Source organism: Phocoena phocoena, chromosome 4, assembly GCF_963924675.1.
Source record: "Phocoena phocoena chromosome 4, mPhoPho1.1, whole genome shotgun sequence".
Lineage (NCBI taxonomy): Eukaryota > Metazoa > Chordata > Mammalia > Artiodactyla > Phocoenidae > Phocoena > Phocoena phocoena.
The window spans coordinates 40234546-40257664 of record NC_089222.1 but is presented as its reverse complement, the minus strand read 5'-3'; the positions used below and the strand labels follow the sequence as shown (position 1 = coordinate 40257664).

The 23119-nt window shown below is 42.1% G+C and overlaps 1 pseudogene; it reads left to right on the top strand.

Moving 5' to 3' along the window:
* Nucleotides 1–6058: 6058 nt before the first annotated feature.
* The window catches only part of LOC136121957 (P2Y purinoceptor 4-like), a 28844-nt pseudogene continuing 11783 nt past the window's right edge, over nucleotides 6059–23119 (top strand).

Sequence of the window (23119 nt, the reverse complement as noted above, 5' to 3'; positions counted from 1 at the left end):
GTAGCACAGGGGCCACTAAAATGTGTGGGAGCTGGGAGGAAGGCTGTGGCAAGGGTCTCAAAGTCAAATGCCTTCTAGAGCCAAACAGATAATTAACAAGCCTGGACAAATGTGGGCCATGGTGAACTGGGGAGCTGATGCCTCAGCTCAGAGAGGCAGCCATTGCCCAGCGCCAGCTGACTATCATCAAACAAAAATCGACCCTTCAGGAGAAGGTGGGAGTCATTTTTATGTGAACTCTCCTACTTACTAACTCGGAACTAATCCCCCCCCAAAAAATGTTAAATCCTCTGCAAGCCAAATAAAATGTCTGTGGGCCACATGCCATCCTATAGCTGCCATTTTGCAAGCTTTGTTGTATCTACCCGGGAGGAGGATGGAGAAAAAGCAAATCATGCTAAGAAGGCCATTTTTTAGCCATTTTCCCATGTCATATACACACGCGCGCGCGCATGCACACAAGATAGCTGGCTTGTAAACCAGAACTAACAACTCCCTTGCGGGAATGATGAGAAGACCGGCCAGAACACGAGTTTTCAACCCTCTGAAAAAGCACTCGACAGCACTCGCTGTCCAATGCGGTACCGTTACTCCAGCCTCCAGGTCCCTGGATTTTGAGGCAGGATGACAAACCTCTGACAGCTGCATACATGAGCCTCAGTCACCTGGCTTCCTAACAGAGAACTGACAGCTCTTCTGCCATTTCCCGGCCTTCCCCTCAGCCTTTGGGGCGCAGGTCTCATTAAAGATGAGCACGGGCAGCGCAAAGGCAATCATCTCCAGAGGTTACTGCTGTGCAGGCAAAGCTAACCCGGGCAGCTTCGAGTCTTGCTCTCCAAATTGCACTGCAATGCAATTTGGGGGGCTCCTCAATCCAACAAAAAACGGTCCTGAGAATACCACATTCACGGCACACCTGACCCCAACACCACATCTACTCGGAGGGGACCCAACATTTCTGAACAGAAACTTAAATCACCTGCCTTTTCATCCTGGTGTATGTCTTCCAGAGAAACGGGCACACAGGAAGCGCTAAAGCCTGTAACTTCTCCCAAGGCAGCTGATGTCACCGGATTTCGGGGCGCTCTTTGGCCGGGTTCGCGCGCCGCTGCCGGATCTCCAGGCCCTGCCTCCATCGCTCCCACAATGCTTTGCGCGACGCAGGGTCCGCAAAGGCGGCTGAGCCGCAGGGTTGCAACGACACGCGGAGCGGCGTTCTCTCGGCAAGGAGAAATATTATAGTTAGTTCCCCTCATTTCTGTATTTCAGTAAATAAAAAAGGGAGAAGCATTCTTCGTACTCTGTCCTGATGAAACAGTAGAGATGTTTGGAAAATCATGAAATTCCTCCCGTGCAAAGCAATGAGATGTAAGCGATGAAACTCAAAAGCATTTTCCCCAGTATTTGGAGGCCAGATTTGCCCCCATCTGTAAATCCTACTTAATCCGGGTTTTTTGAAAAACCCAGAAGAAAACATCAGATACCCTTAGTTTATATTTCAGCTATTAGGTGGTTCCTTACCCATTGTATGCTGTGGATTTCTTTAAGGGTATTTTCTAGTTTAACAATTCCAGAAACACTTTAAGTTATCCTTTTCAATTGGTACTTTTTACTAAACCAAAGTTATGCAGTTTTTCATACTGGAGGCCTGGATTAACTGTATTTTTTAAAAATGCCATTAACTCAATAAAACAAGACTGAGAAAACAATAGCACTGAGAGAAATATTAGAGCTCAAGCTTCCCAATCTCTTTATTTTTAAAGAATGTTTTTAATAAAAAGATAGCAAATATTCACCTGGGGAACTTTGCTCTTTGGGAATCACAGGTGGATGGGCTTAGAAGAAGGGCCATATTGTAATCACCTGTTATCAGGAGAAAGCTTTTGAATAAGGAAGAATTTTCCCTACTGGGTAAATTAGCCAAGAGTAAAAGGGCCTCAATGAAATTGGCAGTTACAATGGAATATGGCCCCCATGTATGCCGGCCTTAGGGACATGCCACTGTGAAATGTGGTACAAAAACCCAGCCAATATAGGTATGGCAGCAACAACAGGAGGAAGCTGGACGGACCTCTTCACTTAGTTCTCTAAACCGACAAGGCCAAGAAACAGGGAGGGGCTGTGTAAATGATCCTCGAAATCAGTCCTTCTTTTTCAGTGACTGAACACCTCAAATCCGACAGCACCACTTTCTTTTTCCAAAGACCACCACCTGGAGTGAAATCTGCCTCATCCCATCAGCGTCAAGGCCCTCATTATTCCTGACAAAGGAATTTTGTGTGTGTGCGTCTGAACTCCCAAAGACCAAGCAAGAAGTCTCTGTACAAGCCCAACCCACGGTCAGGGGCACAGACACCTGCGTGACTGTGCCCCCAGCCCACAGAACAGGCTGGAGGGGGGAAAGTGCCAGGAGGACGCCTAAGCACAGCTGAGTGCGGGTGTGTCTGAGACACAACCCCACAAATCTGTTGTGTTGGCATAGCAATCCCATCTGAGCAGAAACACCTGGAAATCAAAGAGCAGCACAGCATCGTTGGTCCTACAATGCCAGTCCTGTAGTCATCAAAAAGGAGGTGGGGTAATCTTGCAAGCACAGTTTGCCTGCCCTCGGCCCCACACTCTGATCTGTTTGCCACCATGTCCCTGACCCTCCAAATGGCAGAGGTTAGAATTCAAGTTGGCAAAGCTAAAGCAGAGCTGGAACTGTGTTGCTGAAGCTGTGTTGCTATGGAACACGAAGAAGTGGCCACAGAAACGGCGGCCTGGGGATGGGGAGCCCACAATGGCAAAGAAGCAGCCAGAAGGCAAAGAAGGAATGTGGGAGAGCAACATTCCTCCTGTCGCTCCATTCCTCTTGAGCAGTAACTACACAAATAACTAGCCAGCCGCTTTCCCCAAACAGTACAATTCCCTGAGTACTGCTCAGTGCCTGGTATTAGGGCACTAAGGGGACAGTTGTTTCTGATAAAAGTGGGGGAGGCTTGAGATTGGTTTCAGAACAGAAGCCAGATTTGAGCTGGCCGGTAATGACAATGAGGATAACAGCTAAATGTACTGCGTGTTTACACAGTTTAATTAACTGTGTTAAGTGCTTATGTGGATTATATAATTTAATATAATTATAAAATTAGATGGGAAAGAAGGTATGTAGAGAAAGCATTGCAGAAGGAAAAGCATGAGCAAAGGTAAGGAAGAGAGAAAGTGTTATCATGTTCAGGAAATGGTGAGATAGAAGAAATAATGAGCAGGTGAGAGAAGAATCATACCAAAAAAAAAAAAAAAGGAATCATGCCAGGATAGCATATTCTTCCAAGAAGCCTTCCCTCATGGCAAGTCCCCATTCTGATCACTGCTCTGTATATTGTCCCCTCCACAATTAAAATGCACGCTTTGTAGGAAGTGCCTGTCAGGATTACATTTAGCTGAAAGTATCAGACACCCAAAATAACACAGATGGCAGTTTGTTGATCTTTCGTGGAGAAGCCCAGGTGTAGCTGCCCCACGGCCGTATGGCAAATGCAGGGCCCCCAGCCTCTCCTGGACTCCATTCCACCATTCCTGGGTGAGGGCCTCATCTGTGTGATCCAGCATCGTCACAGGCACTCCAGCAATTACATCCACATCCAATGAACAAGAAGAAAACATGAAAAAGAAGGGCCAAAGGAGACATAACTGACATATAAGGGAGCTTCTGGAAGCTGCCACAGATCAGTTCCTCTTATACAGGATCATCCAGACGTGGCACTGCCCACAACTTACCTGCAAGGGAGGCTGAGAGATGCATTTTTACTCTGGGCAGCCATGTGCCCAGCTAAAACCCGGAATTCCGTTACTGAGGAAGAAGGGGAGAATAGATGTTGGGGGACACCTACTAGCCTCTGTCCATAAAAATTTATTTAATCTCCTGTTTCTAGAACATTTTCTTTGACTCAACCAGATCACAACTTCCTTAAGAGTAAGGACTACCTTCTCCTCTTGAATGTGTTACATGGCATCTAGCACATACCAAGCATCCAATAAACGATGTAGGAAAAGAATTGATGAATGACAAATGAAACAAGCAAATTCGTAAAATCTTGGTAGTGTTTGTGGAGACTGTCTATTTTCATGGCTGAGCTACACACAAATAGTGTGACCATAAGATAATGAAACCGATTTCTTTTTCCAGTATGTATCATGGAAAGATAAGGACTTTTTAAAAGCCATGATCATAATACCATTAGAAACAGAAATTTTTTTATCAAACAAACCAGACCCTATGTAACAAAGAAGAGTCTTCACCTTCAATGCAATCTTCACAGCCCACTGCACTTTCTCTTTCACAGTAACCAATGGTGTTGAACCTTCTATCTTGTTAGGATGTGTTTGGAATTTGGAAAAGTGATCCAGAACCAAGTCTGATGAATAATAAGCTAGATGATCCAGCTATATCACACCATTTCAGTGTTTTTTAATTATGAGGATAAAGTAACTAGTCTAGATTCCTCATACAGTTTTTTTTTTTTTTTTTTTTTGCAGTACTTGGGCCTCTCACTGTTGTGGCCTCTCCCGCTGCAGAGCACAGGCCCCGGACGCGCAGGCTCAGCGGCCATGGCTCACGGGCCCAGCCGCTCCGCAGCATGTGGGATCTTCCCAGACTGGGGCACGAACCCGTGTCCCCTGCATCGGCAGGCAGACTCTCAACCACTGCACCACCAGGGAAGCCCCCTCACACACTTTTTAAATCCCTGTGGAAACTAATTTCAGGAGTGCAATTCATAAAATCTTTTCAAGAATGCTGAATTAACTAAATGTCATAATTAGTAGTTACTTACCATGCTACATTATTTTTGTAGAATAATAATACAGACATATATAAGCATATTAGCATAATATATGTATACCCATGCATATGTATTATGTATACATACATACATACATACATCCTGTTATTTAATGAACAGGATTACACATTGTGGATAATGCAAATTACCATTTTATATTTCTATGTATGTATACACAAACACTAAATATAAAGATAGATACACCCACACACACATATATGAACACACACTTGTGTATGTAGGTATGTATGTATCCTCCCTATTATTTGATGAACAGGATTATCTAAAATGGATAAGCAGGGACTTCCCTGGTGGCGCAGTGGTTAAGAATCCACCTGCCAATGCAGGGGATATGGGTTCTATCCCTGGTCCGGGAAGATCCCACATGCCACGGAGTAACTAAGCCTATGTGCCACAACTACTGAGCCTGTGCTCTAGAGCCTGTGAGCCACAACTACTAAGCCCATGTGCCACAACTACTGAAGCCTGTGCGCCTAGAGCCTGTGTGCTGCAACTACTGAAGTCCACATGCCTAGAGCCTGTGCTCCACAACAAGAGAAGGCACCGCAAGAAGAAGCCTGCGCACCACAACGAAGGGTAGCCCCCGCTCACCGCAACTAGAGAAAGCCCACGCACAGCAACGAACACCCAATGCAGCCAAAAATAAATAAAAAAATAAAATGGATAAGCAAAATGTTTACCAATCTAGGCCTTCCATAATATAAAGCATTTACTGGGCTCAATATTACCACTGATAGTTGCTGAAAAGCAAACCAAAACAAACAAAAAAAAATACTCTGATAGGCAAGTAAAAATCCAGTAACAATTTAATCAGTTTAAATCAAGTAATAATGTCTTTTCAGAGAAAGAGAAGGCATTTTACAGACATCAATTTTCCTAGGGGAAAACACAGGCCACATCTCTTCTGCCAGCAATTCTTGGCTGTTTATGCAATGCTGAGCCATTATCTGATATGTGGAGAACTTTATGTTAACCACAAGGGAAAAATGGAATCAATAATGTTGCTTAGAATGGACACAGCACTTCTCATCTTCCTAGCACTTTACTAACATTGATGAATTAAGCCTCCCACGGTCCTAGTGAGACAAAAAGACAGAGTCATACTCTTTCACTCCGGGAAGGAGACAGAGATAGGAGGTCAAGTCAGGTGCCCTCAGCTCTGTGGGGGTGCGGGTCAGGGCCAGCACCAAGGTGAGAACCTGGCGTGTGGCGTCATGAGGACCACACCCAGCACACTCAAGCCTTGGACCCCGCCGCCTCGCGCCATCTTCAGAGAACAGCGGTCTTCAAGCTCAGGCGCCCCACTGTCTGAGGCAGCGTGGAGAATGCGTTTTCAAGTCAGATATCTATCAATCGACACACATTGATTTTCTTTAATTATCTCCACAGAGCAGACTTGATTCTGAAGAGCTTATGTGATTTGAAAAATGTATCGCCTATTTGTCAGACATGTATAATTTATGAAGGCCCTTTCACTCCAGGTCTGTAGTCCAAAGCTGACAATTTGTGAGTTATTAACATGTCATTAGACATACCCTATTAAGATCTGCAGACTTTCAGCCCCTTACACAAAGTCAAGAAAGACACTATGTAAATTTTCACTTGCATTATTAAGCTCAGAGGATTCTGACTGTAACACCCACCCCATGAATCCTTTCCAAGGAACTGCCTAATACAATGAAACTATCAAAAAAATTACCCTTGCTTCAATAATTAAAGTCTTTGGTTTAAAACAAGCCTGCTTTACATGGAATGTGTTTCAGTGACTTTCTTCCCATGCATAGTGCTTGCCAATACTGCTAGTAAACTCAACAGAAAATCTTAGGAAACTTTATTACCAACACATGCTACTGAATTGGAGGACAGATCATCTATTTTAGAGGTAACTGACTTAAAAATAACTACTAATACTTAATTCATGAGGCAATATTCCCTTTATATTAGCTGTCACTAATACTAAATAATATTAAATTTAGATATATACAAAAAAATGGTAGGAATTTCTATTAATCTGGTAAGATAATTAACTTTACACCTATTGTTGTCTTATGTATAGCAAAAATGAAGCAAGAATAAATAGACATATCTCCATTCATAAAGAGGGATAAGAGGGTGTTAGAGTGTGATCTGATTCATTTAATCTCTACAATTCTCATTTCAGGTTAGTTAGTGAGAGTTAATAAATATGTTTAGATCATCTGCCCAGCACTGGGGATCCAACAAAAAATGAGACCAACACAGACCCCAGTGAGGGGCTCAGGGAAGACGTCCTTGGAGAAGCACCTGGAGGCTAGGGCTGAAGGGGGATGAGGGACAACAGTAAGGCAGGCAGAGGCCACTGCCCTATGAAGACCTGGTGGGAGAGAAGGGGGAACGTGGTAGGAGACCGAAGTCCAAGAGGCAGGGGAGGTACCTGGGGCCAGATGCTGCAGGACTTCATTCTGAGGACAGCAGGGGGCCACGGGAGGGTTTTGACCATGGGAATGGCAGAAGCAGGGGAAGGACCTCAGGGACTCCTGAAAAAATAATCATTATGAACGAAAAGGCCCTGAGAGTCCAGCTCTTTTTCAAAATGTATCTTGAATCTGAGTTTGAGGTAGTTTTTAAATTAAAAAGAAAGAAGAGGTCACCTTCTCAAAACCACATGAAGGTAACCTAGTCTTCTAGAGGTTGTTTTCCACATGCAATGCTACAACACCTCTCTGGGGTTGATACGAGGAAAAGGGGGAAAAAGGGAAAGGGGAATGACCATTTTATTAAGTATTTCCCATATACCAAAAAGCATTAAAAAAAAAAATAACAGATACCCTCATGCCCACTAGCAAGATTTAGCCAAGGTTAACGTCTTATAATATTTGGGGGGGTTTTTGTTTGTTTTTTGTTTTTATGGGTGTTATTTTTTGAGAAATAAAACATTACAGACATAAACTAATTTCCCCAAAGGTGACCATTCTGAAATTCTTGTGTATCCTTCTTCTACATTTTACTTTAATTATAAATGTGTATACCTATATATAATATGGAGTCCTGTACGTTTTTAAACTTTAAGTGGTTTCATACTGTATGTATAATTGTGCCACTTGCTTTTTTTCACCCAACATGTTTTTGAGATATTTTCATATTGATACATTTGGTTCTAGTTCATTCATTTTAACTGCTGCATGAATACTGTATGATTATAGCACAATATATTTATCAATTCTCCTATTGGTGGATATTTAGGCATTCTTTTCTTTTCCTGATCTCAAACAATAACTGCAGTGAACATCCTTGCATTTATCTATCTCTTGATGCACATGTGTGAGAGCTCCTCTGAGAGACAATGTTTATGTAAAATGTTTTAACACATTACAGGACGGCAGTCCACTAAATTGAACTAATATTCTAATTGCTAGCAGTGATGACAATGACAGTGATATATTTCGGTTACAGGGAATAGTTCGAAGCCACCATTTTCAGGACACGTATTCAAAAATAAACGAAATCACTTTTGTAGAGATAAAGAATGGGCATTTAGAGGTCAACTAGAACTTGGTCAAGTTTTTAATCCAGTGGTTGAAGCTCTGCAGGGTCTGATGTAAGCTGAAACTCTGGTTGAAAGAGCTGAGCATTTCTAATTTAAGATATATGCCAAGTATACCTAAATAGCAAGGAAAAAAGGAAATAGATGTACTGAGAGAAAAAAATCTTGACATGTTCAGGTTAGCTTCTCACTGAATAAGTTTCCCAAACCCCTGAGGCTCATCCAACACGAAGAATTATACTGAATTAGCTATATAGATCAATGAGATTTTCAAAGTCTGATTTTTCTTTCCTGATTTTTTTTCTTTCCCAAAGCTAACAATTTAGGGCCAGGCTAGAGTCAGGATTTCCATTCACATCCTACTGCTGCTTTTTTCATCATCACTCATCAACAAAACTCAAACAGCCACCTTGTCAGAAATTGCCCTTTGGCTAAGTGAATTGAGAATGAAAAATCCTTCTAAACTGAACAGCAGTCCCATGTGGGCGAGTGGCAAGGATTCAGTGGGAAGAAATTAAGTAGAGGATTCATCCGCGCTAAGGCTGGCTAAGGGTGAAAGCCTTACATCTCCCCACCTGCCTACAAAGTGCAGAGCAATGCTTTCTAACAGCCCAAAGAGGCCCCACAAATCACGCCCTCAATACCACCACTACTGTTACCCAGACACACCACACAGCATGTACCTGGAATCAGAGGAACATAGATTTTTTTTATTACGATGAACTTGGAGACGTGCCCTCAATACTACCACTACTGTCACCCAGACATACCACACAGCATGTACCTGGAATCAGAGGAACATAGATGTTTTTATTACAATGAACTTGGAGATCCTCTAATTTAAACCCCTTGTTTTGCAGAAATGGGAGCCCAGTGATACTAAATGTCTTGCCCAGGCTCACTCAGTAAACTATCGGCATACAAAGACTCCAAATTCTCCATATCATGCTCTTTTTCCTGCATTATGTGGCTTGCACGTACTGCTGATATATCATGACAATTTAAAATATTCATTCTTTATTAAATTTTCATTCATTAGAAGTTGCCAAAACTTTTCAGCAGCAGTACTTTTAGATCATTAGAAACTTCCTGTGGAATATTATATTAACATTCTCAATCATTTGCTCTGCCTCCCTATGAGAGAATTAAACTGTCCCAATGACATGCAAGCAGAAGTGAAGCATGCCTTTCTAAGCAGAAGCTTTAAAAGGCATTGCATATTTCCTCTCTCTTTTTTCCCTCTGCTATAAGGCAAACATGTCCCAGACAGGGACCATTCCCTCAGCCTGGATCCTAAGATGAAGAAGAGAATGGAAAAGAGCTGACCCTCACTCACACCAGCACATTGGGAATGAGAAACAAACCTTTGCTGTTTTAAGCCATTAAGAGTTTAGGGTTCTTTGTTAATGCAGCATAACCTAATAAAAGCTGACTGATACAGTTACCAACAAACAGCAAAAACCACAAAAATTCTCGGTCAGTCATCACAAAACAACTCATATAAAATTGTGAGTACAACTACTGAGCCTGCATGCTGCAACTACTGAAGCCTGCAACAAGAGAAGCCACCACAATGAGAAGCCACCACAACAAAGAGTAGCCCCCACTCTCAGCAACTAGAGAAAGCCCATGCACAGTAACGAAAACCCAATGCAGCCAATAAATAAATAAATAAAATTATTTTTTTTAAAAAATGTGAGTAGAGAGACCAACCTAATACATTATTTTTGAAGATGAAGACAAGTCATAATTCATTCTTCTTTCTTTTATCTATTCACTTTCACATTGTACAGAACTTCTTTTCCAACAGCAGAGTGAAAAGTTGGCTATGGAATCATTAATATTGGATTAGCCAAAAGGTTCATTCTGTTTTTTCTGTAAGATGGCTCTAGTAGCACTTGGTTATCTTTAACTTCATTTAAAATAATTTTGTTAGAATGTATGTGACAGCTGTCATATCAGCATGCATTTAAAAAAAGATCAAAATTGGTGAATTTTTGTGTAGCCAATTTAATATTGAGGATGGAAGAAAAAAAGCAAACTTTTCAGCATATTATGCTTTATTATTTCAAGAAAGGTAAAAATGCAACTGAAACTCAAAAAAGGATTTGTGCAGTGTATGGAGAAGGTGCTGTGACTGATCAAACGTGTCAAAAGTGGTTTGTGAAGTTTCGTGCTGGAGATTTCTCACTGGATGGGTAGACCAGTTGAAGTTGACAGCAATGAAATCGAGACATTGTTGAGAACAGTCGTTATACCACGCAGGAGACAGCCGGCATACTCAAAATATCCAAATCAAGTGTTGAAAATCATTTGCACCAGCTTGGTTATGTTAACCGCTTTGATGTTTGGGTTCCACATAAGTTAAGCGAAAAATACCTTTTTGACTATATTTCCGCATTCGATTCTCTACTTAAACATAATGAAAAATTCCATTTTTAAAACAAATTGAGATGGGTGATGAAAAGTGGATACTATACAATAATGTGGAATGAAAGAGACCATGGGGCAAGTGAAATGAACCACCACCAACCACAACAAAGGCCGGTCTTCATCCAAAGAAGGTAATGTTGTGTATACGGTGGGATTGGAAGGGAGTCCTCTATTATGAGTTCCTTCCAGAAAACCAAACGATTAATTCCAACAAGTACTGCTCCCAATTAGACCAACTGAAAGCAACTAATTCTCGATGAAAAGCATCCAGAATTAGTCAACAGAAAACGCATAATCATCCATCAGGATAACGCAAGACCACATGCTTCTTTGATGACCAGGCAAAAACTGTTACAGCTTGGCTGGGAAGTTCTGATTCATCCACCATATTCACCAGACATTGCACCTTCAGATTTCCATTTATTTTGATCTTTACAAAATTCTCTTAACGGAAAAAATTTCAATTCCCTGGAAGACTGTAAAAGGCACCTGGAACAGTTCTTTGGTCAAAAAGATAAAAAGTTTTGAGAAGATGGAATTATGAAGTTGCCTGAAAAATGGCAGAAGGTAGTGGAAAACGGGAGAATACGTTGTTCAATAAAGTTCTTGGTGAAAGTGAAAAATGTGTCTTTTATTTTTACTTAAAAACTGAGGTTATTTGGCCTGAAGCAACCCAGCACTGGAGCCTACAGGCCCTTTGGTGGGGTTAATGGCAGACTCTGGGAGGGTTCACACCAAGAAGCACTGCCTAGAACTTCTGCTGCCAGTGTCTTTGTCCTCACAGTGAGCCACAGCCATCCCCACCTCGGCAGGAGACCCTCCAACACTAGCAGGACAAGGCAAGACAGTGAAAATTTTTGTAAAATCTACCTCAAATCTCAGTGCATCAAACCCCACTGCGTCCTCAGCAAAAACTCCAGAGAGAGACAGCAACTTAAGCTCAGTATGTGCATGAGATTGCTCCCTAGGATCCTTAACATCTTACAAGAAATAGACCTGGAATCTGTACACCATGTCACCAGGTGATGAATTGAAGATCAGCCTGTGTGGACCACCAAAACAAACAACAAAGGAACACAGAAGGAGCTTCAAGATGGAGGAAGAGTAAGCCGTGAAGGAGGAGAGGTTTCCATACACTAGAAGCCCCTTTGCGGGCGGAGACTGCGGGTGGCAGAGGGGAAGCTTCAGAGCCGCGGAGGAGAGCACAGCAGCAGGGGTGCGGAGGGCAAAGCGGAGAGGTTCCCGCACAGAGGATCGGTGCCGACCAGCACTCACCAGCCCGAGAGGCTTGTCTGCTCACCCGCCGGGGCGGGCGGGGCTGGGAGCTGAGGCTCGGGCTTCGGTCGGAGCGCAGGGAGAGGACTGGGGTTGGCAACGTGAACACAGCCTGAAGGGGGCTAGTGCATCATAGCTAGCCAGGAAGGAGTCCGGGAAAAGTCTGGAGCTGCCGAAGAGACAAGAGACTTTTTCTTCCCTCTTTGTTTCCTGGTGCGCGAGGAGAGGGGATTAAGAGTGCTGCTTAAAGGAGCTCCAGAGACGGGCGAGCCGCGGCTAACAGAGCGGACCCCAGAGACGGGCATGAGACGCTAAGGTTGCTGCTGCCGCCACCAAGAAGCCTGTGTGCAAGCCCAGGTCACTATCCACAACCCACTTTCGGAGAGCCTGTGCAGCCCGCCACTGCCACTGTCCCGGGATCCAGGGACAACTCCCCCGGGAGAACGCACGGCGCGCCTCAGGCTCGTGCAACGTCACGCTGGCCTCTGCCGCCGCAGGCCCGCCCCGCACTCCGTGCCCCTCCCTCCCTCGGCCTGAGTGAGCCAGAGCCCCCGAATCAGCTGCTCCTTTAACCCCATCCTTTCTGAGCGAAGAAGAGACGCCCTCAGGTGACCTACACGCAAAGGCGGATCCAAATCCAAAGTTGAACCCCAGGAGCTGTGCGAACAAAGAAGAGAAAGGGAAACTTCTCCTTGCAGCCTCAGGAGCAGCGGATTAAAGCTCCACAATCAACTTGATGTACCTGCATCTGTGGAATACCTAAATAGACAATGAATCATCCCAAATTGAGGAGGTGGACTTTGGGAGCAAGGATATATATTTTTTCTCCCCTTTTTTTCTTTTTGTGAGTGTGTATGTGTATGCTTCTGTGTGTGATTTTGTCTGTATAACTTTGCTTTTACCATTTGTCCTAGGGCTCTCTCTGTCCTTTTTTTTGTTTTTTACTTAAAAAATTTTTTTCTTAATAGTTATCTTTTATTTTATATTTTAAAAACTTTATTTTATTTTACTTTTATTTTATTTTATTTTATTTTATCTTCTTCTGTCTTTCCTTCTTTTTTTTCTCCCTTTTATTCTGAGCCGTGTGGAGGACAGGATCTTGGTGCTCCAGCCAGGCGTCAGGGGTGTGCCACTGAGGTAGGAGAGCCAAGTTCAGGACACTGGTCCACAAGAGACCTCCCAGCTCCATGTAATGTCAAACGGTGAAAATGTCCCAGGGATCTCCATCTCAATGCCAAAACCCAGCTCCACTCAATGACCAGCAAGCTAGAGTGCAGGACACCCTATGCCAAACAACTAGCAAGACAGGAACACAACACCATCCATTAGCACAGAGGCTGCCTAAAATCATAATAAGGCCACAGACATCCCAAAACACTCCACCAGACGTGGACCTGCCCACCAGAAAGACAACATCCAGCCTCACCCACCAGACCACAGGGACTAGTCCCCTCAACCAGGAAGCCTACACAACACACTGAACCAACCTTAGCCACTGGGGACAGACACCAAAAACAACAGAAACTACTAACCTGCAGACTGCAAAAAGGAGACCCCAAACACAGTAAGATAAGCAAAATGAGAAGACAGAAAAACACACAGCAGATGAAGGAGCAAGGCAAAAACCCACCAGACCTAACGAATGAAGAGGAAATAGGCACTCTACCTGAAAAAGAATTCAGAATAATGATAGTAAAGATGATCCAAAATCTTGGAAATAGAATGGAGAAAATACAAGAAACATTTAACAAGGACCTAGAAGAACTAAAGAGCAAACAAAAAGTGATGAACAACACAATAAATGAAATTAAAATTTCTCTATAAGGGATCAATAGCAGAATAACTGAGGCAGAAGAACGGATAAGTGACCTGGAAGATAAAATAGTGGAAATAACTACTGCAGAGCAGAATAAAGAAAAAAGAATGAAAAGAATTGACGACAGTCTCAGAGACCTCTGGGACAACATTAAATGCACCAACATTCGAATTATAGGGGTCCCAGAAGAAGAAGAGAAAAAGAAAGGGACTGAGAAAATATTTGAAGAGGATATAGTTGAAAACTTCCCTAATACGGGAAAGGAAATAGTTTAAAAAGGCCAGGAAGCACAGAGAGTCCCATACAGAATAAATCCAAGGAGAAACACGCCAGGACACATATTATTCAAACTATCAAAAATTAAATACAAAGAACAAATATTAAAAGCAGCAAGGGAAAAACAATGAGTAACACATAAGGGAATCCCCGTAAGGTTAACAGCTGATCTTTCAGCAGAAACTCTGCAAGCCAGAAGGGAGTGGCAGGACATATTTAAGGTGATGAAGGAGAAAAACCTACAACCAAGATTACTCTACCCAGCAAGGATCTCATTCACATTCGATGGAGAAATTAAAATCTTTACAGACAAGCAAAAGCTAACAGAATTCAGCACCGCAAAAGCTAACAGAATTCAGCACCACAAAACCAGCTGTACAACAAATGCTAAAGGAACTTCTCTAGGCTGGAAACACAACAGAAGGAAAAGACCTACAATACTAAACCCAAAACAATTAAGAAAATGGTCATAGGAACATACATATCATAATTACCTTAAATGTAAATGGATTAAATGCTCCAACCAAAAGACACAGAGTGGCTGAATGGATACAAAAACAAGACTCGTATATACGCTGTCTACAAGAGACCCACTTCAGAGCTAGGGACACATATAGACTGAAAGTGAGGGGATGGAAAAAGATATTCCATGCAAATGGAAATCAAAAGAAAGCTGGAGTAGCAATTCTCATATCAGACAAAACAGACTTTAAAACAAAGACTATTACAAGAGACAAAAAAGGACACTACATAATGATCAAGGGATCCATCCAAAAAGAAGATATAACAATTGTAAATATTTATGTGCCCAACATAGGACCACATCAATATATAAGGCAAATGCAAAGAGCCATAAAAGGGGAAATCAACAGTAACACAATCATAGTAGGTGACTTTAACACCCTACTTTCACTAATGGACAGAATATCCAAAGTGAAAATAAATAAGGAAACATAAGCTTTAAATGATACATTAAACAAGATGGACTTCACTGATATTTATAGGACATTCCATTCAAAAACAACAGAATACACATTCTTCTCAAGTGCTCATGGAGTATTCTCCAGGATAGATCATATCTTGGGTCACAAATCAAGCCTTGGTAAATTTAAGAAAATTGAAATCGTATCAAATATCTTTTCCGACCAAAATGCTATGAGACTAGATATCAATTACAGGAAAAAATCTGTAAGAAATACAAAGACATGGAGGCTAAACAACACACTACTTAATAGCCAAGAGATCACTGAAGAAATCAAAGAGGAAATCAAAAAATACCTAGAAACAAATGACAATGAAAACACAATGACCCAAAACCCATGGGATGCAGCAAAAGCAGTTCTAAGAGGGAAGTTTATAGCTATACAAGCCTACCTTAAGAAACAAGAAACATCTCAAATAAACAACCTAACCTTACACATGAAGCAATTAGAGAAAGAAGAACAAAAAAAACCCAAAGTTAGCAGAAGGAAAGAAATCATAAAGATCAGATCAGAGATAAATGAAAAAGAAATTAAGGAAACAATAGCAAAGATCAATAAAACTAAAAGCTGGTTCTTTGAGAACATAAACAAAATTGATAAACCATTAGACAGACTTATCAAGAAAAAAAAGGAGAAGAGGGCTTCCCTGGTGGCACAGTGGTTGTGAGTGTGCCTGCCGATGCAGGGGACACGGGTTCGTGCCCCAGTCCAGGAAGATCCCACATGCCACGGAGCAGCTAGGCCCGAGAGCCATGGCCTCTGAGCCTGCGCGTCCGGAGCCTGTGCTGTGCAATGGAAGAGGCCACAACAGTGAGAGGCCCGTGTACCGCAAAAAAAATAAATAAACAAAATTTTAAAAAAGGGAGAAGACTCAAATCAATAGAATTAGGAATGAAAATGGAGAAGTAACAACTGACACTGCAGAAATACAAGGGATCATGAGAGATTACTACAAGCAACTATATGCCAATAAAATGGACAACCTGGAAGAAATGGGCAAATTCTTAGAAATGCACAACCTTCTGAGACTGAACCAGGAAGAAAGAGAAAATATGAACAGACCAATCCAAGCACTGAAATTGAAACTGTGATTAAAAATCTTCCAACAAACAAGAGCCCAGGACCAGATGACTTCACAGGCAAATTCTATCAAACTTTTAGAGAAGAGATAACACCTATCCTTCTCAAACTCTTCCAAATATAGCAGAGGGAGGAACACTCCCAAACTCATTCTACGAGGCCACCATCACCCTGATACCAAAACCAGACAAAGATGTCACAAAGAAAGAAAACTACAGGCCAATATCACTGATGAACATAGATGCAAAAATCCTCAACGAACTACTAGCAAACAGAATCCAACAGCACACTAAAAGGATCATACACTATGATCAACTGGGGTTTATCCCGGGAATGCAAGGATTCTTCAATATATGCAAATCAATCAACGTGATACACCATATTAACAAATTGAAGGAGAAAAACCATATGATCATCTCAATAGATGCAGAGAAAGCTTTTGACAAAATTCAACACCCATTTATGATAAAAACCCTGCAGAAGGGGGCTTCCCTGGTGGCGCAGTGGTTGAGAGTCCGCCTGCCGACGCAGGGGACACGGGTTCGTGCCCCGGTCCGGGAAGATCCCACATGCCGCGGAGCGGCTGGGCCCGTGAGCCATGGCCCCTGAGCCTGCACATCCGGAGCCTGTGCTCCGCAACGGGAGAGGCCACAACAGTGAGAGGCCCACGTACCGCAAAAAAAAAAAACCCTGCAGAAAGTAGGCATAGAGGGAACTTTCCTCAACATAATAAAGGCCAAAAATGGCAAATCCACAGGCAACATCACCCTCAATGGTGAAAAACTGAAACCATTTCCACTATGATCAGGAACAAGACAAGGTTGCCGACTCTCACCACTCTTATTCAATATAGTTTTGGAAGTTTTAGCCACAGCAATCAGAGAAGAAAAAGAAATGAAAGGAATCCAAATCAGAAAGAAGAAGGAAAGCTGTCACTGTTTGCAGATGACATGATACTATACATAGAGAATCCTAAAGATGCTACCAGAAAACTACTAGAGCTAATCAATGAATTTGGTAAAGTAGCAGGATACAAAATTAATGCACAGAAATCTCTGGAATTCCTATACACTAATGATGAAAATCTGAAAGTGAAATCAAGAAAACACTCCCATTTACCATTGCAACAAAAAGAATAAAGTATATAGGAATAAACCTACCTAAGGAGACAAAAGACCTGTATGCAGAAAATTATAAGACACTGATGAAAGAAATTAAAGATGATACAGATAGATGGAGAGATATACCATGTTCTTGTATTAGAAGAATCAACATTGTGAAAATGACTCTATGACCCAAAGCAATCTACAGACTCATTGCAATCCCTATCAAACTGCCACTGGCATTTTTCACAGAACTAGAACAAAAAATTTCACAATTTGTATGGAAACAGAAAAGACCCCGAATGGCCAAAGCAATCTTGAGAAAGAAAAATGGAGCTGGAGGAATCAGGCTCCCTGACTTCAGACTATACTACAAAGCTACAGTAATCAAGACACTATGGTACTGACACAAAAACAGAAATATAGATCAATGGAACAGGATAGAAAGCCCAGAGATAAACCCATGCACGTATGGTCACCTTATCTTTGATAAAGGAGGCAAGAATATACAGTGGAGAAAAGACAGCCTCTCCAATAAGTGGTGCTGAGAAAACTGGACAGCTACATGTAAAAGAATGAAATTAGAACACTTCATAACACCATACACAAAAATAAACTCAAAATGGATTAAAGACCTAAATGTAAGGCCAGACACCATCAAACTCTTAGAGGAAAACATAGGCAGAACACTCTATGACATAAATCACAGCAAGATCCTTTTTGACCCACCTCCTAGAGAAATGGAAATAAAAATAAACAAATGGGACCTAATGAAACTTCAGAGCTTTTGCACAGCAAAGGAAACCATAAACAAGATGAAAAGACAACCCTCAGAATGTGAGAAAATATTTGCAAATGAAGCAACTGACAAAGGATTAATCTCCAAAACATACAAGCAACTCATGCAGCTCAATATCAAAAAAACAAACAACCCAATCCAAAAATGGGGAGAAGACCTAAATAGACATTTCTCCCAAGAAGATATACAGATTGCCAACAAACACATGAAAGAATGCTCAACATCATTAATCATTAGAGAAATGCAAATCAAAACTACAATGAGGTATCACCTCACACCAGTTAGAATGGGCATCATCAGAAAATCTACAAACAACAAGTACTGGAGAGGGTGTGGAGAAAAGGGAACCCTCTTGCACTGTTGGTGGGAATGTAAATTGATACAGCCACTATGGAGAACAGTATGCAGTTTCCTTAAAAAACTGAAAATAGAACTACCATACTACCCAGCAATCCCACTACTGGGCATATACCCTGAGAAAACTGTAATTCAAAAAGAGTCATGTATGAAAATGTTCATTTCAGCTGTATTTACAATAGCCAGGACATGGAAGCAACCTAAGTGTCCATCAACAGATGAATGGATAAAGAAGAGGTGGTACATATATACAATGGAATATTACTCAGCCATAAAAAGGAACGAAACTGAGTTATTTGTAATGAGGTGGATGGACCTAGAGACTGTCCTACAGAGTAAAGTAAGTCAGAAAGAGAAAAACAAATACCATATGCTAACACATATACATGGAATAAAAAAAAAAGAAGAAATGGTCAGAAGAACTTAGGGGCAAGATGGGAATAAAGATGCATACCTACTGGAGAATGGACTTGAGGATATGGGGAGGGGGAAGGGTAAGCTGGGACAAAGTGAGAGAGTGGCATGGGCATATATACACTGCCAAACGTAAGGTAGATAGCTAGTGGGAAGCAGCTGCATAGCACAGGGAGATCAGCTCGGTGCTTTGTGACCACCTAGAAGGGTGGGATAGGGAGGGTGGGAGGGAGGGAGATGCAAGAGGGAAGAGATATGGGGACATATGTATATGTATAGCTGATTCCCTTTTATAAAGCAGAAACTAACACACCATTGTAAAGCAATTATACTCTAAAAAAGATGTTTAAAACACACACACACACACAAAGAAACAAAAAAAAAAAGTTAAAAAAAGAGGAACACAAAAAAATTTGTTACAATTGCATATAAAATAAGTCAGTTAAAAAAAAAAAAAAAAAAAAAAAAAAAAAACCGGGGCTTCCCTGGTGGCGCAGTGGTTGAGAGTCCGCCTGCGGAAGCAGGGGACACAGGTTCGTGCCCCGGTCCGGGAAGATCCCACATGCCGCGGAGCGGCTGGGCCCGTGAGCCATGGCCACTGGGCCTGCGCGTCCGGAGCCTGTGCTCCGCAACGGGAGAGGCCACAACAGTGAGAGGCCCGCGTACCGCAAAAAAAAAAAAAACCGAAGGCACTTTTTGGCCAACCCAATAGGTTCTTCTCACTTATCCTCAAGAACACACATCTCATATTAAGGGAATCAAGACCTGAGAGCATGAAATTGTAATGTTCTACCTCACCACCTATGGCTTCTAGAGAAGGGACTGAAGAGCAGGGGCCATAAAGAAATTCAACACACCAGAAGTCAAGACTTTGGGGGCTGAAGGCTCAAGCTATCTTCCTGTGTCCATCCATGATGGTGGTTACCCAACAACCATTGTCTCGGAGGCCAGCCTGTAATTGTCTGTATGAATCCAGCAATAAAGTCCACCCTGCTGGGATAAGAAAGGCAGCATGACGCTCAACGGAGCCACACACTTGTCTCCCTCCCTCTGGGACATTAAACAGGGCACTCCAGCATTCAGCTAAGACCTGTTGAGTGCCAACTAATTGCAAAGTGCTGTTGGGCCCAAGGATATAAAAAAGAACAAGACAGACAAGGTCTCTGACCTGAATTAAATTATATTTAACAGGAAAAAAAGCAAAATAATAAACAGATTTCATTAAAATATGGAAAATAAATAAGATCCATAGGAAGGAATTACAGCACAAATTGTTTTAGATAGTAAAAAGCCCTCTCAGAACATATTTCGATCTGAAGGATAAGATGAATACGATCATACAGAGAAAAAGCTGGGGGAAGTGTGCTCCAAGCAATTGGGAGCAGGAATAACAAAGACTCTGGGGCGTGAATGAGCATGACGTGTTCAGGGGACAGATAGGCCTTCAGGGAAACGGACTTGTGATTTGGGTCCTGGAACCAAATTCGGCATGAGAATAATCCAGACTGAATAAGAGTCAAGGAATGGACTATGAGGAAACAGGTTTTCTAGAATGCTTAAAAGCTACAGGCAGACATATTTCTCAGGCTTAACTGAATATTGTCTCTCCTCCACTGATGATGTGGTTTTGCTGATGCTGGATTTGGTTCAAATCTGGAAAATCTAAGGGCACCATATACAGAAGGTTAGGCTAAGTCTTGATGTGAAGATAAAAGACTTGTGGTACAGCAAAAATCTGGCCGTTTACTTAGAAACAGCAGGCCCCTATCCTGTTCTGTGTGGACATGCCATGGGGGAACTAGTAAAGAGGAAAAAGCCCAAGCAGAATAGATTGCATCTGCTCCTGTCCTCTGTGGCCACCCTTTTTCTGAAAAGTTTCTGCGCCTTGACTCCACCAATCAGGGTGTGTGTGTGTGTCTGAGAGAGAGATTGCCTGTTGCTAACCCATAACCCACCTGACACATTGCAGGTAGGTGGTGGTTGGTGTGGCTACAGCCCCGTAACTAGGGGATAGAGAAGATGAGACGAGGTTGGAGTGTGAAGCAGGGATAAGACCACAGAGGACCTTATAGTCCATGGGAAGACATTTGGGGTTTATTCTGAAGGACAATAGGAAGGCAACAGAATGCCTTTAGATGGGCACAGAGTCTGACTTATGCCTCATACAGATCACCCTGGCTGCTGTGCATGGAGCAGGTAGGAGGCATGGAGACCAGTGAGGGGTACAGCTGAAGTGGGCAAAAGATTACAGTGCAAACACTAGGGTGGTGGAAGTGAATTAGCAGTAGTGGACGGTGTGACGGATATTCGATAAGACTTGGTGATGGACTGATATGGGAGAAGGGTAAAGAGAAGAATGGAGAATGATTTCTGGGATCTTTGCTTGAACGACTGGATCTGTAACAGTGCCATTTACTGAAATGATAAAGAATGCTGAGCAGAGAGACAGATTTGGTTGGAGAAAAATGAGGATATTAGGAGTTCACTCTTGGCAACATTCGGTTGGTGAAATCTGCAAACTATGCAGGTAGTTCCAAGTGGGCAATTGGATATACAAGTCTGGAGCTCAGGGCACAGAACAGAGCTGCGGGTATGGATTAGGGAGTTATCAAGACACAGATGGTGTGAAGAAAACAAGCTTTACATACTGTTTAGAAATTATTCTTCTAGAATCACAAATATATTTTTCTCATATAAACCCTATAACAAGGAAGTCAAGACAAAGGGGCTTAACAGTTCCTGCTAGAAACTGGGTTTATGAATTTATGTAGAAATAGAGTTATGGGACAGTTAGTGAAGTCATAAACAATCTCCTACCCAGACATATTCTAATATATACAATTTCTTATACCAGACAGATAGTGAATAAATACAATTCTCCACAACAAATATGTAAAACAAGCTTTGCAGTTACTATAGCCTCGAGGTTAAAGATTGTAGTCCATAGATGATTACAATAAACCTCTATAATAAGGAAGGGAAATATCCCAGGAGAGTTCTTTACCTTCTCAGCAAACACGCCAGAAATTCAATTTCACAAGAAGAAGAGCAAGTATTTATAGATCTAACCTTAACAAGACTTTTAACCCACCTGGCTAATACACTCTATGTTTTGTGCCTTTATGGTAATTACTTGTAAATATTCTCCAACCTTATCCCTTATCTTTGGAGCAAAGGATAAGGAGTAGCTCAGTGCTTTGCTTTCTCAGATACACTTGTGTCAACAGTCTTCCTTCCTCTTAAGATTTCCCATTTAAATACCGTTTCTCATTAAATTCCATGGCCTACAGTCTCAACTACCATGTGAGCCAAGGTTGACTCAAAGTGCCTTGGGCTATGTCCATCTTCTCCTTTCACAATGGACTTGATGAAATCGCTTTGAGAACAAGTATAGTCATGGAAGGTTAGAAGCTCTGGAGCTGGGCCCTGGGGATATCCAACATGAGAGATCAAGTTGAAGTGGGTGACACAATGAGTGAGACTGAAAAGAGAGAAGTATTAGGCATATTAGGAAAGTGTGGTATCAGAGAAATTGCTCTGGGCATTTGTTATTTTTGCTGTCCAGTATTCAGTCCCTTTCTTGTGGTAACAGGACCCCAAATATGCTTTAGGGGAACCACCCTTTCCTCACTCTAATACATGCGATTTGGGTGAAGCCAATTCTCCCTTAGGTCCTAGGGGTGGAACATTTAACCAAGGCCTGGGCCAATCAGTGCATCCCATGCCCTGGCCATAGTGGTTGGTTCAGGGATGGACACTGAGCTTAGGACAAGACAATAGGACCAATCATTGCTAATCCCAGGACTTTCTGGTTGAGGCATAATTTTCCCTGCTGGATTTGCATATAATTAAATGAAAGAGTGGAGTTCATGGCAGCCGTCTTGTCACTATGAGGGGAGCGTATGTATGAGAATGGAGCCAATTTGGAGAAAATAGAGCCAAGAAATATATATAAAGAAAGCAGTCTTAGTAACCCTATCTGAGCTCCTACATCAGACCGTGCCTAGAGCCAGCCTTCCCAGGACAGTGATTACATGAGCGAATCAATCATCATTTAGTTTTGTCCAGCAACGAATCTTAACCAATGGAGAAAGCAAGAGAAGAGATGCTTCAAGGAGTGCTCAACTGCAGTATGCTGATTAGAAGTTTAAATTGAGTCAGAAAAGTATGCAGAGAACTTGGCAGCATGGGGACCATAGGGAACCTTGAAAAGACC